Raw genomic sequence first — 15,331 nt, 5'->3', positions numbered from 1 at the left:
TTTTCTATCTGTGCAGCCACGGGCATGTCTCCAAGCACAACAACATATGCTAGTTCCCTTGTTAGTGTCTGCAGCTTGATTTTTTCCAGGCTTCTTTATATGTTATGCAGGGATGAGGCACTGACCAGGGACTTTCCAGGGACTCTTCTCTTGCTATCTACCTAAGGCAAGCTAACTAACTTCTTTCACAAGTAATGAGTATTCACTTTTACTTTTGTAAGACACAAATTATCTAAAACCTACTGCAAAACAATAGAACCATACTAACCACTTCTAAACCATATACTTAAAATGTCAGAAATGACAATGGCATGTTTTTAACTACAATTAGAAATTTAAGACTAACTAAAAGGCACAGTTAGAAAATCTTTCAAACATCACCTTCAAATAACAAAGCGTTCTTCTCACACAATTATATGGATTTAAACTATATGTTGATTGTAAATTTAAGATTATTTCCCTGATGACTCACCAAGATAGAATAAAATAATCACTGGACACCAAGAAAAGAGGGAAATTTATAGCACTAATGTCCACATTAAAAAGCTAGAAAGGGCTGGGCGTGGTGGCTCATGCCTGTAATTCCAGCACTTTGGGAGGCTGGGGTAGGCAAATCACTTAAGGCCAGATGTTCAGGACCAGTCTGAACCACACAGCAAAACCCCACCTCTACAAAAAAAATTCAAAAATTAGCTGGTTTTTGTGATGCACATCTGTAATCCCAGCTACTCAGGAAGCTGAGACAGCAGAAATCACTTAAAACTGAGAAGTGGAGGTTGCAGTGAGTGGAGATCATGCCACTGTACTCCAGCCTGGGTGACAGAGTGAGACTCTGCCACAAGAAAAAAAAAAAGAGAAACTAGACAGATCTAAAGTTAACAGCCTAACATCTTGATTAAAAGAACTAGAAAACCAAGTGAAAACTAACCAGAAAGGTAGCAGAAAACAAGAAATAACCAAGATCAAAGTAGAGCTGAAGGAGATAGAGACACTGAAAACTCTTCCAAAAAAAAAAAGTCAACAAATCCAGGAGCTGTTTTTATGAAAAAAAGTAATAAACTAGATGGAACACTAGCTAGGCAAATAAATAAGAAAAGAAAGGAGAACCAAACACAATTAGAAATAATAAGGGAGATATCATCACTGATCCCATGGAAATATGAACAACCATCAGAGAACACTATAAACATATGTATGCACATAAACCAGAAAATCTAGAAGAAATAGACAATTTCCTTGCAAAATAAACCCTCCACAAGACTGAACCCTGAATAGATCAATAATGTGTTCTGAAATTGAGGCAGTAATAACTAGCCTACCAAGCAAGCTGAATTTGACCAGAGGTACAAAGAGGAGATGGTACCTTTTCTCCTAAAACCATCCAAAAAAAATTGAAGACAAAGAAGTTCTCTCTAACTCATTCTATCGGGCCAGCATCATCCAGATACCAAAACCTAACATAGATACTACAACAACAACAACAACAACACATCATGCCAATGTCTTTGGTAAACATTGTGCAAAAATCCTCAATAAAATACTGGTAAACCAAATACAGCAGCACATTAAAAAGTTCATCCGCAACAATGGAGTTGGCTTTGTCCCCAAGATGCAAGGTTGATTCAACATATGCAAATCAATAAATGTGACTCATCACATAAAGAGAACTAAATACAAAAACCACATGATTATCTCAATAAATGCAGAAAAAGCATCCAATAAAATTCAGCATTCCTTCAGGTTTAAAATTCTCAATAAACTAGGAAGTGAAGAAACATACCTGAAAATAATAAGAGCCATATACAACAAACCCACAGCCAATATCATACTGAATGTGCAAAAGCTGGAAACGTTCCACCTGAAAACTGGCACAAGAAAAGAATGCCCTCTCTCACCACTACCATTCAATATAGTATCAGAAGCCTTGGCCAGGAAAATCAGGCCAGAGGAAGAAATAAAGAGTATTCTAATAGAAAGAGAGGAAGTCAAATTATCTTTGTTTGCAGATAAGCTGATCCTACATCTAGAAAACCTCATTGTCTCAGGCCCAAAGCTTCTTAAGGTGATAAGCAACAGTAGCAAAATCTCAGGATATAAAATCAACGTGCAAAAGTAGCTAGCATTCCCATACACAAACAACAGGCAAGCAGGGAGACAAATCATGAATGAACTTTCATTCACATTTGCTACAAAGAGAAAAAAATACCTAGGAATACAGCTAAGAAAGAAAGTGAAGGACCTCTTCAAGGAGAACCACAAACAACTGCTCAGAGAAATCAGAGTGGACACAAAACAGATGGAGAAAGATTCCATGCTCATGGAGTGGAAGAATCAGTATCATGAATATGGGCATATTGCCCTAAGTAATTCATAGATTCAATGCTATTCCCATTGAACTACTGACATTCTTCAGAGAATTAGAAAAATAAAAACTTTTAAAGTTCATATGGAACCAAAAAAGAGCCCAAATAGCCAAGCCAACCTTAAGAAAAAAAAAAAAAGCTGGAAGTGTCACTCTACCTAACTTCAAACTATACTAGAAGAGTACAGTAACAAAAACAGCATGGTACTGGTATAGAAACAGACACATAGACAAATGAAACAAAGTAGAGAACCTAGAAATAAAGCCAGAAACCTACAACAACCTGATCTTTGACAAAGTCAACAAAAACAAGGAATTAGGGAAAGGTCTCCCTATTCAAAAAATGGTGCTAGGAGAACTGGCTAGCCATATGCAGAGAATTTAAACTGGAACCCTTCCTAACACCATATACAAAAATTAACTCAAGATGGATTAAAGACTTAAATGTACAACCCAAAACTATAAAAGCCTTAGAAGAAAAAATCTAGATAATACCATTCAGGATATAGGCATGAGAAAAGACTTTATGACAGAAAGGCAAAAAGCAATAGCAACAAAAGCAAAAATTGACTAATGGGGTCTAATTAAACTAAAGAGCTTCTGCGGAGCCAAAGAAACTATCATCAGAGCAGACAACCTAGAGAATGGGAGAAAAATTATGCAACCTATCCATCTCACAAATGTCTAATATCCAGAATCTAGGAGGAATTTAACAAAATTTACAAGAGAAAAAAAAAAGGCCTTATTAAAAAAGGGTCAAAGAACATGAACAGACATATCTCAAAAGAGGACATACATGTGCCCAACAAACATGAAAAGCTCAACATCACTGATAACTGGATAAATATAAATCAAAACCATAATGAGATACCATCTCACACAAATTATAATGGCTATTAATAAAAAGTAAAAAAAAAAAAAACAGATGCTGGTGAGGTTGTGGAGAAAAGGGAACACATTTACACTGTTGGTGGGAGTGTAAATTATTTCAAGAATTGGAGAAGAGAGTGTGGAGATTCCTCAAAGACCTAGAAGCAGAAATACCATTTGACCCAGCAATACCATTACTAGGTATACACCCAAAGGAATATAAATAATTCTATTTTAAAAATACATGTATACATATGTTCATTGCAGCACTATTTACAATAGCAACATCATGTAATCAATCTACATGCCCATCAATGATACGCTGGATAAAGGAAATGTGGTACACATACACCATGGAACACTATGAAGCCATAAAATGTAATGAGATGATGTCCCTTGCAGGGACATGGTTGGAATTTGCAGCTATTACTCCCAGCAAACTAATGCAGGAACAGAAAACCAAACACCACCTATTATTATTCTAACTTATTAGCAGAAGCAGATCAATGAGAACACATGGACACATCAGGAAGAACAACACACACTGGACACCTGTTTCATGGCATGGGGGAGGGGAAGGAGAGCAGCAGGAAGAATAGCTGCGGATACTGGGCTTAGTACCTGGGTGATGAGATGATCTGTGCAGTAAACCACAGTGGTACGCATTTATGTATGTAAGAGACCTGCATACTCTGCACATGGACCCCTAAACTTAAAATAAAAGTTGAAAAATAAACTTTATCACATATGGACCCCTGAACTTAAAATAAAACTTGAAAAAAAAAAATGTGTTTCTGGTGGATTCTCTATGTTAGACCCAAACTGAGGATCTTGAAGCTCTCACTGGGGGAATCGGGGCTGGGGGCACACTGGGGAGCCGCTGCCAAGGCCATCCACCCTCCCTACAAGCCACCTCCCTTCCCTGCCAGTATGGAAAGGAGAAGGGGTATGTGAACAGCTGTGGAGGTCAGAATCTCGGGAACTGAATCAGGCCCCAGCCCATGCCCCCCAGCCCAGTCCAGCCAGCGTGCTTGCCAGTCTTCCCACCCAGCCAGCCCAGCCCTCAGGATTGTTAGATGGAACAAGGCTCCATCATCACCCAGGCATGGAGGGAAGATGCCCTGGTCCTTACCAAGCAAGGCCTGGTTTCCAAAGTCCTCTCCGAAGAGGCCTCATGTTTGTCACATCTTAAAAGTCCCCTTTCTGCTGTTCTTGCACCCAGCATGTTGGACAGTCAAGTTCCCCCGCTGAGCAATCCACACATAAGGAGGGAGTCAACACCATTGCTATGTCGGATCAGCTCCAGCCTCTCCATTATCAGTTTTATCAGATCCCAGGAACCTGCCTGCTCCCAGAGGTGACAGAGAAAAATCAAGGAAGGATCTGTATGGTCACTGACCTGGATGAAACCCTTGTGCATAGCTCCTTTAAGCCAATCAGCAATTCTGACTGCCTAGTGCCTGTAGAGCTTGAGGGGACCATGCACCAGATCCATGTGCTCATGAGGCCTTATATGGATGAGTTCCTGACATGAATGGAGGAAATGTTTAAATGTGTTTTCTTCATTGCTCTCTTCTTCCCAGCCTGAACAAGTAGGCAGATCCTGTGACGGGTGAGCTGGACGGGTATGGGATGGTCTGGGGCTGCCTGTCCCATGAGTCATGTTTGTTTCACCAGAGCTGCTATGTCAAGGACCTCAGCCATCTGGGGAGGGACCTGAGGAAAACTCATCCTGGACAACTCGCCTGCTTCTTACATCTTCCACACAGAGAATGCAGTGCCTGTGCAGTCCTGGTTTGATAACATTCCAGACAGCAGCTGCTGCACCTGATATCATTCTTTGAGGAGATGAGTGGAGGAGCAGAGGGTGTCTACACTAGCCTTGGGCAGCAATGGGCCCTTAACCTTCCCTGCTTCCCAGCAATGGCCATCACAGTAGGGGATTTTCCCGCACTGTCCTTTATGATCAGCCTGAAAGAGTGAAGCCTGGAACACCTACCCACATGGGCCTGGAAAGAGTGAGAAGTGATTGAAAAGAGCTTTAGGACAACTTAGATGCCCAGTGGGTGAATGCCAGACCAAGGATACCCAGAGCTACCTGCCATCAAGTTGTTGGGTTCCCGAGATGTGGGTGTGAGAGAAAGAAAGAGAGCATGTGTGTTTTGCTATGAACTGTGGCCCCAAGTATATAGTGTTTCAGTAGGGGAGAAGCTGAAGGACAAAGACTCTTCCCAAGCTAGCTTGTCTCCTCTCCTGTCACCCTATAAGCCCCTGAGATCCATAGGGATGAAGAGTATTGAAGGCTCCGTTGCAAACCTGGTCTTTCTTCAGTGCTGCAAGGTCTATGCCAAGGAGAAAGGAAAGGTATGCCTTTGGGTGTTCCAGGCACACATCTTTCTGAAATATTTCTCCAGCCAGTTGTTGCAGACAAAAGACGACATTTCTGGGAAGATGGGGACTTATGTTCAGACGAGTACCCAAACTATCAGGTCTTCTGGCCCAAAGGCTATTTTTACTTACCTCTAGCCAAGTGCCTGGGATGGATCCTTTCTGCATCTCCCCAAGGCTCACCACTTAGCCATAGCCTCAAACCCGTGGGGAAGGAAGGTCTCCCCGCCCTGCAAGAGGACAAATAACTGATTTTTGTTCATTTGACTCTGTTTTAAAATTCTCTTTAAAAAAAAAAAAAAAACAAAAAAAAGAAAAAGAAAGCGTATCTGAAACTTAAAAAAAAAAAAAAACAAGGAAAAAAGATGAAAAAAATGACACACTTACATAGGCGAAAAACACATAGATATATCTATAAGCAACAAACACGGCTAATTCACATATAAATTAAATATCACATTGTCATAAAGTGTACCGAGTTAAAAAATTATCATTCAACTCATGATATCAAGCTTTAAAAGCAAAAATACAATTAACTGATCTGAGAAAACATACCCACCCAGAAAAGAAACACAACAACACAGAATTGAAAATAAGAAGAGAGATTTTAATGCATAAAATCCTGAATACGACATAAATATACAATGAAAAATAAGCCCTTTTTATTTTTTTTTTTTTTTTTTGAGACAGAGTCTCACCCTGTCACCCAGGCTGGAGTGCAGTGGTGCCATCTCGGCTCACTGCAAGCTCCGCCCACTGGGTTCACACCATTCTCCTGCCTCAGCCTCTCGAGTAGCTGGGAATACAGGCACCCGCCACTATGCCCGGCTAATTTTTTCTATTTTTAGTAGAGATGGGGTTTCACCGTGTTAGCCAGGATGGTCTTGATCTCCTGACCTCGTGATCCACCCACCTTGGCCTCCCAAAGTGCTGGGATTACAGGCATGAGCCACCGTGCCAGGCTGAAAAATAACCCTTTAGATATCTACAGCTTTAAACTGTGTGCAGTCATGAAAAGCAGACATTGGAAGTCATTGGCATTTAATAAATTGCAGTAAAATTATACAGAAAATACATTACAATCATTAATAATAGGCTCTAATGAGAAGAATTTAATAAATAATCATTAAAAAGACAGCAGAATTTTATTCTGTTCTCAATATGTTGCTGCTCTTCTTATCAAATACTATAATAAAACTATATGACTATAATATAGCTTTCAGGAGCTAAAAAAAAGCCTTATATTTTCAAATAAAAGAACAATATAAATTTTGCAAAATACAATGAGCATTACTGAAGCATAAAGTAAATATTTGGAATTAAAATATGTGGTCATTTAGATACAGACTAAAAAAGAATAGAAATCTTAATGATTCCTTTCTGCCTACAGTGAGCTTAAAATTACAACCAAAAATTTTAATAAATATGTAGCACCTACAAGACATTTTATTAACAGCTTACATAATGTGTAAATTTGAGCAATTTATTTTAGAACTTTTGAATCTGAAAATCACCTGCTTGACATTCATTTGAGAAAGTGAAACATAAAGGAGAGTAACATAAGCAAGATGACAGAATGTGAGGTTCTGCATCCACATCCCCCACGACATAATGCAGCTGCCACAGCAAACATAAGTGAATTCATGAAAGCCTTGGAATCCAGTTCAGAGTTTGTGACACCCAGCTGGAGGCAAAGACCAAGGAAGACATCTTCAGAGGGTGAGCACTTGACCAAGTGGCAAGCTTACCAATCATGGTCCCGGCTTCAAAACAGAATACTGCCACATCTTACTGTAGACTTGGCTATAACTCATTTGACCTTGGTCCTGACACTGCAACAATCTGCCAAAAACACAAGAGAATTCATACTCACCTGAGACTTAGGTGACAGGCCTGCAGAACTTGGTTCTCTCTATAGTCCCTGAATCAGGCAAAACACACCTTCTTTCCTTCTCCAGCCATGGTCTGGAAGAAATCTTCACACTGATATGATGAAATGCTAACTAACAATATGAAAAATACTAAAGTATAAATGTCACTAAAAATGGTAAATACATACTGAAATTCAGAATACTCTAAATTGTTATCATCTTAAACTAGACTATTAAAATACAAGATGTTTTACATAAGTCTCATGATAACCACTAGGAAAAAAAAAAAAAAAAACCATAGTAAAGAAAAAGAGAAAGTAATTAAAGCATACACAAACAACAAAAATTACACATTGGATACGGTGGCTCCTGCTTATAATTCCAACACTTTGGGAGGCCAAGGCGGAAGAATCAAATCTCCTTGGGTGTTGTGGTACATGTCCAAGTAGTCCAAGCTACTTGGGTGGCTAAGTTGGGAGGATTATTTGAGCCCAGGAGGTTGAGGCTACAGTGAGCTGTGATATGCCACTGCACTTCAGTCTGAGAAAGCATAACTTTGTCTCAACAAAAATGAACAATACCACAGGAAAGACAGAACCAGAAAAAAAAGAAGCAAACTTAAAATGGACAGAAAACTACAAATGTACAATAGTAACTGCTTACCTATCACTACCTTACAAATAAAAAGATTAAAGTATCTACTAAACAGATACTGCTGTAGACTGAATGTCATCTCCAAAATTTAGGATAAAATTTAATAGCCAACATGTTAGAATTAAGAGGTGGAACCTTTAAAAATTAATTAAGCTATAAGAACTCTGCCCTCATGAATGGATTAATGTTCTTATTATAGGAATGAGCTAATTATAAAAAGAATGGATCTGTTATATATTTTTAAAAAAAGCTCTCTCTCCCTCACATCTTTGTCTATGTTATTATCCAGCAACTAGACCTTCAACATATACCAGTATCATGTTGTTTTGGCTTCCCAGCCTCCAGAATCATGAGTCAAATAAAATTCTATTCTTTTTTAATTACCAGTGTGTGATATTCTGTTATAGCAGCCAAAAGAGACTAAAGCAGACAGAATGGATAAATTAATCCTTTAAACCTCATAATATGCTGCTTACAAGAGACTCAATTATGAATTAAGACCATAGGCTAAAAGTGAAAGGATAGAAAATGATATTCCATGCGAATAATAACCAAAGGAGTGCAATGGTAATGCTTAAATTAGACAAAATAGACTTTCTAGCAATGTCTCTCACAAGCATGAAATGAGTTTACTATACAATAATAATAGAGGTTAATTTCTCAAGAGAATATAGCTTTATGTATTTATGCACCCAAAAGGGAGGCTTCTAAATATAAAAAGCAAATATTGCCAGAACTGTAGGGAGAAGTAGAAAGAAACCCAATAATAGAAAACTTTAATGAAATGTATAATAAAGGACATATAGTTAACAGCATTGTAAATTGGCAAGGGAAAGCTGGTCTCATGCGTTGCATTTGAGAATGCAGCAAAGAAAGTGGGAACCGATAATTTTACTGCAAGCCTGAGTTAGGATGAAAAACAGGGTGGTCGATTAGAGGTTCCATTTGCCATACATTAAAAAAACACAGGAGAAAACCAGTCCTCCTCTGGAGTGTTAAAATAATTAAAGATCAGAAAATTAGTCTAAAGTGGCTCTAGTGCCCTGTGTTCATAGGTAAAAAAAAAAAAAAAAAAATCTAAAACCTAACTCAAATACATTTCCTATAAAACCCTATCTTAGCCTGAAGCAAAATGCAGGTTTAACCCATGACAAACATGCAATTAACCTCTGAATATGTAACCAGGACATTTCCATCTGGATAGTTCAAATAAGGCTACCATATAACTGGAACCAATTATTGAATTTGGGTTGCTTTCTCATGCATCTTATAAAAGCCTTTCCTTTATGCCCCTCTGGTGGACCAGAAATCATGGCTGGGTGCTTTCCATTTCACCAATCACTCTTTGTTCAGATAAACTGATGAAACTTTTAACATAGACTCCCGTTAATTTTAACAAGAGAGACTGGGGACCCCACGGGCCGCAGCTCCTCCCACGCAAACACCCAGTCGCGGTTTTTCCCTGATGACCCATCTGGCCTCCTGAACAATCTGGGAAATACTCATGGCTGTGGGCGCAGAGCAGGGCGCTGCCCAGGGACAGGACCGGATGGGCCGGGCGGGACGTGGGGGCCTCGCTGCTGGCCCAGCGGCCATCTTGCAGCAACAGGGTACTGAGGGCCAAGCTGCGGGAGACTCGGAGCTAACCGTGGAGAGGCCGGTCCTGCCGGTTTCACAGCCTGTTCTCCCCTCTCGGGATGGCGAACCCCGTATACTCACCATTTCCCAGCTTCCAGGATGTCCTGGCACCTTAACTATGCGTCCCCAAGGACCTTCAGATCACAGGGCAACAAGGGCTGTGAGAGAGTAGCCCGGGGCTCCCAAGGTGGAGGAGGCGAAAGAGGAGACGGATCCCAAGCTCCTGTGCCAGCGCCAGCGAGAGACAAAGACCCCGCCAAATGCAGGAAGCCACGCCCTCCTTTCCTCGCCTCTGCCACGGCGCGCCTGATTGGGCGGTTCCCACATCAGTGTCAATGATTGGATAAAACTCCAGGACGCACCCACCCGAGCCTGACTCCTGCCCTTACCCCCACTCCCCCTCAGCCTTAGTGCATTTTTGTTAGTTTGTTTTTCTTTAAGTTCTGGAATACATGTGCAGAAAGTGCAGGTTTGTTACATAGTTTTACATGTGCCATGGTGGTTTGCTGCACCTATCAACCTGCCATCTAGGTTTTAAGCCCCACATGCATTAGGTATTTGTCCTAATTTTCTCCCTCCCCTTGACCTCAACCCCTTAACAGGCCCCAGTGTGTGATCTTTGGCTCCCGGTGTCCATGTGCTCTCATTTTTCAACTCCCACATATGAGTGAGAACATATGGTGTTTGCTTTCCTGTTCCCGTGTTAGTTTGCTGAGGTTAATGGTTCCCAGCTTCATTCACGTCCCTGCAAAGGACATGAACTCATTCTTTTTATGGCTGCTTATTATTTCATGGTGTATACGTGCCACATTTTCTTTTTCCAATCTATCAATGATGGGCATTAGGGTTGGTTCCAAGTCTTTGCTATTGCACACAGTGCTGCAATAGACATATGACTGCGTGTGTCTTTATGCTAGAATGATTTATATTCCTTTGGGTATATACCCAGTAATGAGATTGCTGGATCAAATGGTATTTCTGGTTCTAGATCCTTGAGGAATCACCACACTGTCTTCCATAATGGTTGAACTAATTTACACTCCCTCCAGCAGTGTAAAAGTGTTTCTATTCCTCCACAGCCTCACCAGCATCTGTTGTTTCCCAACTTTTTAATAACTGCCATTCAACATGGTGTGAGATGGTATCCCATTGTGGTTTTGATTTGCATTTCTCTAGTCTCCAGTGATGATGAGCTTTTCTCTTTTTTTCTCTTTATGACCATATAAAGGTCCTCTTCTTCTTCTTCTTCTTCTTCTTCTTCTTCTTCTTCTTCTCCTTCTCCTTCTTCTTCTTCTTCTTTTTCTATTTATTTTATTTATTATTATTATTTTTAAGATGGAGTCTTGCTCTGTCACCCAGGCTGGAGTGCAGTGGAAGGATCTCGGCTCACTGCAACATCTGCCACCCAGGTTCAAGTGATTCTCCTGCCTTAGCCTCCCCAGAAGCTGGGATTACAGGCCGCCGGCCAACACATCCTACTAATTTTTTGTGTTTTTAGTAGAAATGCGGTGTCGCCATGTGGCCCAGGCTGGTCTTGAACACCTGACCTCATGGTCCACCTGCCTCCACGGCTGAAAGTGCTGGGATTACAGATTTGATCAACCGTGCCCAGCCAAATATCTTCTTTTGAAAAGAGTCTGTTTATATTCTGTGCCCACTTTTTGATGGTTTTTGTGTGTGTGTGTGTGTGTGTGTGTGTGTGTGTGAATTTGTTTAAGTTCCTTGTAGATTCTGGATATTAGACCTCTGACACATGGATAGAGTGCAAAAATTTTCTTTCACTCTGTAGGTTGCCTGGTCACTCTGGTGATAGCTTCTTTTGCTGTGCAGAAGCTCGTTAGTTTAATTAGATCTCATTTGTCAATTTTAGCTTTTGTTGTGTTTGCTTTTGGTATTTTATTCCTGAAGTCTTTGCTCATGCCTATGTCCTGAATGGTATTGCCTAGGTTTTCTTCTAGGGTTTTTATGGTTTGGTGTTTTACATTTAAGACTTTAATCCATCTTAAGATAATGTTTGTATAAGGTGTAAGGAAGGGGTACAATTTCTGTTTTCTGAATGTGGCTAGCCAGTTCTTTCAGCACCATTTCGTAAGTAGGAAATCTTTCCCCATTGCTTGTTTTTGTCAGGTTTGTCGGAGATCAGATGGTTGTAGATGGGTGATGTTATTTCTGAGGCCTCTGTTCTGTTCCATTGGTCTATATATCTGTTTTGGTATGAGTACTGTGCTGTTTTGGTTACTGCAGCCTTGTAGTATAGTTTGAAGTCTGGTAGCAGGATGCCTCAAGCTTTGTTGTTTTTGCTTAGGATTGTTTTGGGTTGACAGGCAAACAGGCTCGTATATTTGGGGTCACATGCCCAGAGTATCACAGCTAATTAAGAAGTGAGCTGAGACTTGAAATGCACATGCTCTTTCCCTTACCTGGGTCTGTTGTATAATGCATCTTAGCAGCTATGTAACAGTAGGAATTAGAATATTTAGACATCTTTTTAGCAACTTTTTAACCTGCATTTTTGTAACACGGTAAAGACCTTCATCCCATCCCTGAGCCCCTCTCTCACAACACTGCACCCCACTGCTGACCACACTGTGGTGTGGCCATTAGGAATCAGGGGGGCAGCGGGGGCTGGAAATAAATAAGAAAGGATTATGTTGCCCAAGTTTGCTCACCTTAGAAAGTCTCCTCAACCATTCTGTGTGAGGTGATTTTTCCAAGGTAATTGTGCCCTGACTGCGCTGGATGTCAGTGTGTCTTGTCTTTTTGAAAATCACTGGATTACTCTCATGAACGGGGTATTTCTCTTTCTATTTGAAAATGGTCAACTGTCCTCTGCAGGTGTCCTGACTTGCTAGTTTAGACCCTGAAGGTAGCGCTGAGAAAATATTTGGGCCACATCAGAATACCTATTCTCAGCTGGAGGATATATAGAAATTTCTTAATAATATCTAACCATTTTCTCAATAACTATTATATTTAACATTGATAGCTTGGAGGGCAGGGAAGGACACAGATGACACAATCTTCAAAGTTTAATTTATTTATAAGGTTTTTTTTTTTGTTCTTGTTTAGTTTTGCTTAGTTTTTGGATACAAGGTCTTGCTCTGGTGCCCAGGCTGGAGGGCAGTGGCATAATGATAACTCATAATTTGGTTGTAACAGTTCTTTAAAATATATTTTTGCTGAGAGTGCTAGCTCACACCTGTAATCTAAACAATTTAGGTGGCCAAGGTGGGATTATCGCTTGATACCAGGAGTTCAAGACGAGTCTGAGCAACATAAGTAGGCTCAGTCTCTAGAAAAAAATTAAAAAATTGTCTGGGTGTAGCTTTGCATGCCTGTAGTCCCAGCTACTTGAGAGGCTGATTTGAAAGCATTACTGGAGCCTAAGAATTTGAAGATGCAGTGACCCATGATTCAGCCACTGCATTGAGAGAGTGAGATATGTGTGTGTGTGTGTGTGTGTGTGTGTATAAAGAATTTGTATGTGAAAAAAATTCAAGCACAGGAGAAAAGTGAAAGCCCATGGTGGGGGATGTGGAGAAATGTCAGTGTGGCTCCAGCAACTCAGTGAGAGTTGGTTTTCCATCTTGAAGGATTGCCCATCCACACTGAAACCATAGCCTAACATATGCCAGTTCTCACACTACACCTGCTGGGATACCAGTATGTAGCCTTTTGAAAAAAATAAAATCTTTCACCTAAGAGAAGGACAAGAGAAAACGAGGGTTTCACATCTAAAGCCTTCATTTTCTTTATGAATCAACAGCCACTTGTCATTTCAATTGTCCAGAGGCGACTGACAGCACTAATACACTTAATGAATCAACCAGGAAAAATGGGCCTCTCAGGTGAGGAGGAGGCACAATGGTCACAAAACCCAATCCGTTCTCAGCTTTGCATGGTGCTCGCATCTCAAGAAGTGGTGTTAGCCATGTGAACCGTGTTCACTGGACAAGGCCAGAGGAAAGAATATTTAGTACAACACAACTATGGGGCTGCAAATCAAACTGGTAGTGGGAGCATGCATGAGGCTTCAGTGGCCGAGACACTGGTGGCTACCCTTCGGTGTCACTTAAACCTTTGAGGTGAAGGACATCTTTTTTCCCAACTGGCTCAGAGAAACTAATCAACATTAAAATTGAGATTTGTTTTTCTTTTCAAAATTTCTAAGACATAGAGGACTCTCTAACACTCCAAAAGACATTCAGCTATACATGCAGCTGAGGACCTGCCTGCTCTGTAGAGGGATGGCAGAGCAGCAGCCACCAGCTTTAGTAGCTTTAAGCTCCTCCTCTCATAGGGACAGGCCACCCCCACACAACCCCCCTAACTTCATAGGCTCTGGCTGTCAGGTGTACCTGGGGGACTGTCTTCCTCCCATCTCATTAGCTCTCGAAGACAGTCCAGCTCAATCTAAAACCTACCTTAGGATGGCGAGTTGTAGGCTCTCCTCCATTCTCCCAGCGCAGTGTGACTTCTGGAGAGTGCTTCTCCATCCTCTTACCTCAGATGATGTGAAAAGAGCCGGTTCCCGGGCAGTTAGATGCTCAGTGACCTAACAGGCCCAGCATGCACAGGCCTGGCCCCACAGCCTGGCACCTCTCCCCTACCTGGCCTTCACGCTAGACTTTTCTCTTCTGCCACAAATATCAGGTGATGATCACCTCTGCCACACTCTCATGAGCTTGGTAAGTAGCAGGGGTGTAAACCCCAACAGATTTCCTGTGACTCTACCCTCTTACCACCCACTCAAGTGACATTATAAGCATAATTTTACATTTGATCTTATTTATGCATAATTTTTTTTATAACATTTCTGACAACAGCCCACACAAAGAAATGAGTCTGGGTTACAGAACACACGGGCGAGGCTGGGGTAGCAGGTTTCAATTACTTTATTTCAATGTGAAATGAAGATTGATGATTTAAAAACAAGACAAAGTTGTTTATCAGCTGTGGGGTGGCTACATTTGCTAGCTCATGCTCACTTCCTTTGAAACAAGGTATCTGGACAGACCATACTCATAAGTAGCTCTTCACAAAACCGCAGACAGAAGCCCCAGTCAGACACAGCTTCCTCAGGCTCAAAGGGCAGCAACATCCTCCTCCATGTTAGGCTCTGACAGCAGGCAAGGGAAGAAGCACAGGCAGCAGGGGACAGGGAGATGTCCCGGACTGTAGGGATCCCCAAATGCCCCAGAGCTATCCTCTGTAGAAGGGCGCACGCAGGTCTCACTGTGTCAGTGCAGTGGCTGAATCATGGGTCACTGCAGCCTCAAACTCTTAGGCTCCAGTGATGCTTTCACCTCAGCCTCTCACGGAGCTGTGTGGCAAAAAGCCTCCTATTTTTTTACTTAAAACCTGGACTTTAAGCCAGGTTGGGCCTGGGGATAGTGGCAGCAAAAACAGCAGCCAAATGTATACACTCCAGATGTCTACACTCATGGGCACAGGCATATTCCACACTTGCTGGAGCACGAGAGGCCTGAGAGGCACCTATTTCCCAGTTGCTAACTGATGTCCACACACCCCATTCACGTGTCTTCAT

The 15,331-nt window shown here is 41.3% G+C and overlaps 1 long non-coding RNA gene and 1 pseudogene across 7 annotated transcripts in view; one reads left to right on the top strand and one right to left on the bottom strand.

Moving 5' to 3' along the window:
• Window positions 1-10,480, bottom strand: part of LOC100614484 (uncharacterized) — a 44,542-nt gene extending 34,062 nt beyond the window's left edge. For 4 of the 7 annotated variants that reach the window (XR_010154475.1, XR_010154477.1, XR_010154479.1 and 1 more), the window contains exons 1-3: window positions 9,865-10,058; window positions 7,369-7,462; window positions 5,753-5,850 (exon numbers count right to left, since the gene is read on the bottom strand). This is a non-coding gene — a long non-coding RNA (uncharacterized LOC100614484). Of the gene's footprint in view, window positions 1-5,752; window positions 5,851-6,644; window positions 7,463-9,864 lie in introns of those variants that run through there. The other 3 variants (XR_010154478.1, XR_010154476.1, XR_008541536.2) reach the window with 3 other exon arrangements.
• On the top strand, window positions 4,309-5,171 carry LOC134809242 (carboxy-terminal domain RNA polymerase II polypeptide A small phosphatase 2-like; annotated as a pseudogene).
• Window positions 10,481-15,331: the final 4,851 nt, after the last annotated feature.

The sequence above is a fragment of the Pan troglodytes genome, chromosome 22 (assembly GCF_028858775.2).
Source record: "Pan troglodytes isolate AG18354 chromosome 22, NHGRI_mPanTro3-v2.0_pri, whole genome shotgun sequence".
NCBI classification, from domain to species: domain Eukaryota; kingdom Metazoa; phylum Chordata; class Mammalia; order Primates; family Hominidae; genus Pan; species Pan troglodytes.
This window is presented reverse-complemented; position numbering and strand designations above follow the sequence as displayed.